At 58.8% G+C, this 3044-nt stretch overlaps 1 protein-coding gene across 1 annotated transcript in view; it reads left to right on the top strand.

The window, feature by feature from the left end:
* The window catches only part of FIBCD1 (fibrinogen C domain containing 1), a gene marked incomplete at both ends in the record, with an annotated part of 9424 nt that overhangs the window by 5798 nt on the left and 582 nt on the right, over positions 1-3044 (top strand). The gene's annotated exons all lie outside the window — the stretch shown is intronic.

Below are 3044 nucleotides of genomic sequence, written 5' to 3'. Positions count from 1 at the left end.
GCTGCCTGTTCACAAGCCGTTGCCTCAGGAAGTCTTTGCAAATGCCCTGTGCTCCTCCTGGTGCCCCTGAGCCCCCACCACTGCCCAGCCAAGGCAAAGCCCCCCGGGATCAACATCTTGGCCTGATAAGCAATGGTGTGGTGACAGCTCCAGCCGCCCCAGCATCATTTTCCACGTACAGTGTGTATTGGGAAATGGTGTGAAAGCTGAAGGATGTGGAAGAAAAGCCTGTGCCAGCAGGGTGAGGTCTGTGGTGATGTTAAGTGACAGCTTCCAGCTTCATGGGCACCTGTCGTGCCAGGGACGTTTGCAGGGACAGCTTTACCCAGCCTGCTCACCCCCCGCTGGAGGGGTCCTGGCCTGCGATGGGGGAGGGTTGAGCATACACTGGTGTATTTACACATGGGCTGGGGCAAGCCGAAGGCAGCGGGTGAGATGAGCCTGGGGAAACGTGTGCTGTTTCCAAAAAATGTGATTTATGTGTCGCCACGAACAAGGAAGAGACATTTCTGCTGGCAGTGCCGCCAGCCATGGCGTTCGCAGGCATTTCCCAGAGACCAGCTCCTGCAGTGCTCCCAGTTTGTCTTCTCCATGGCTGAACCCACAGACAGTCTCTCCACTGTGGCAGGCACAGGCTGGCACTCCCACTTTTCTCTGGTTTAACCCAATTTTCGGGGTTGGCGCCTTTGCAGGAGCCTGTCCCTGCCCCGCGAGCTCAGCGTGACTGGGGGAGGCAGAGATAAATATTTCAGCCTTGTCTTTAAAGAAGGGAAGGAAATCCTTTTTGCTTAAGAGGGGGTGATGCATATTTGATGAGGAGGAAAAGAGTGGCAAGGCAGGGCTGGCAGCGCGGCAGCGGGTCACCGGTGCTCACAGCATCCCAGTGTGTACAGCATTCCTGGGTGTACAGCATCGCGGTGTGTACAGCATTCCTGTGTGTACAGCATTCCTGTGTGTACAGCATCGCGGTGTGTACAGCATCCCGGTGTGTACAGCATCCCAGTGTGTACAGCATCGTGGTGTGTACAGCATCCTGGTGCACGCAGCATCCCGGTGCACGCAGCATCCCACAGCAGGGCATGAGGAGGAGGCTCCCACATCCCTGCCTGCAAACAGGAAAGGTGGGTGCACAAGTTAGGCCTGAGGAGGGACTGCTCATGAGACATGATGACGATGGAGCAGAGACCCAGGAGCACACAGGACCTCCAGCACCCACCAGCCCTTCCAATCCAGTTTTGAGCTCCCTGGAGCTGAGTCTGGTGGGCAGCGGGGCACCAAGGGCTCCTCCGGTGCCCAGGGGGATTGCCAAGCCGTGCCAAGGCCCAGATAACGGAGACGTGTCCCACACGCTTCCCTGGGCACCACTCAGGCAATTGGCCTATTTACAGCCGCAGGTCAAAGCCGATTAAGAGGGAACATTGGTGCTGGTCCCGCCGCCTTCCCTGCACGGCAGCACCAGAGCCAGCGCTGGCCAGGGAAAATCAGCTTCGGGCCCCCATCCAGCCACGCCATCCCCCCCTCCCAGCAAGCCTGAAGAAAGCCCCTTTAAACGGGCTTAACTGCAGCTTCTCAAGTGCTCAACGCAGGGATAAAAATTAAGGCTCTAATTCTAGAAGGTAAGTACAGCAGGATCAGAGCCGTGCCATGCTGAGGAGCGGGCTGGAGCCCACACTGGGCATTCCCAGCCCAAAAGTGCCTGACTGGTGAAGGGCAAAACAACACAGAGCTCATGAGCTGGATCTCCTCCACATGCCAGGGTGAAACCCTGTGCAGGCAGGAACAGCCTGGGGGAGGCTGTGAAGGACCATCCCCATGGTAGAGCAAAGCACGGAGCATCTCGGCGGCATTGCCTGAGGCTGGGATGCTGGGAGCGGGTGAACGGGCTCAGCGGCACAGCCCAGCCCCAAAGACAGGGTGGGTGCTCTGGCTGCTGGCACACAGGGCGGCTGTTCCGACATCACCGAGCAACCCCGCCACCCACGGGAGCGTGGTGCTTGGTGGCAACCGGGCAAACTGGCTCAGCCAAGTTTAACACAATTAATCCAGAGCTGGAGGCTTGATTAAGTTCAAACGGTTGGAAAGGGAGCAGCATTTTCTGGATCATTGTCAATAAATCAACTCCAAAACTACGGGTGAAGTGGATGAAACGCAGAGGGCATGACGTGCTGAGGAGCAGATGGGAGAGGAAAAGGGAAAAGCTCTGAGGAGAAAAGCCGCCCTGAGCCCTGGGGAACCGGCCGGGATCTGGGGGTCTGCACGAACTGGGGACATCAGTGCCCCACAGTTAATTTCTTAATGAGACCATCGCAGGAACAACACCCGGTAACGGGGTGGCTGCCTGGGAGAGAGCAGGGACCCAGGAGGGGGAAATGAGTTCTACATGGCACCGAGCATCCTGCCGTTCGCAGGATGGCTTGGACCGACCTGGCAGCACGTGCTGCAGGGACAGACCTCGAGTCATGCTGTCCGTCCATCTGTCCATCCATACCTCCACTCTCATGTACAGAGCCCAGGCTGTATCGAGCTGGGCGCAGGGTGCCCACCCTTCCCGGGGCAGCAGCCACCTTCCCGCAGGAACATTCCGCAGCTTCCCCGAGCTCTGCTCCCACTCCCAGGCTGCGGGTCTGGAGAAGGGTTTTATCTGAACCGACCCACCCGTCCCTGGGCACTGGCAGATTATGCTCCAGCATTTCCCCGGGGACCTGCTCACCGTGTCCCCCTGTAATTACTGAGTTGAGAGGGTTGAATTTGCGCCCATGTCTAATCAGACGGCGGTGGGGAGGGGTGGGCAGCACAGTGGGAAGCAGGGGGGCTGCTCAGGGCATGGGGGCTCGGAGCTATCTGAACCGACCCACCCGTCCCTGGGCACTGGCAGATTATGCTCCAGCATTTCCCCGGGGACCTGCTCACCGTGTCCCCCTGTAATTACTGAGTTGAGAGGGTTGAATTTGCGCCCATGTCTAATCAGACGGCGGTGGGGAGGGGTGGGCAGCACAGTGGGAAGCAGGGGGGCTGCTCAGGGCATGGGGGCTCGGAGCAGCCCC

The sequence above is a fragment of the Buceros rhinoceros genome, unplaced genomic scaffold (genome assembly GCF_000710305.1).
Source record: "Buceros rhinoceros silvestris isolate BGI_N320 unplaced genomic scaffold, ASM71030v1 scaffold32426, whole genome shotgun sequence".
Lineage (NCBI taxonomy): Eukaryota > Metazoa > Chordata > Aves > Bucerotiformes > Bucerotidae > Buceros > Buceros rhinoceros.
Note: the sequence above shows the minus strand (reverse complement) of the source record. Positions and strands in the feature narration are given on the sequence as shown.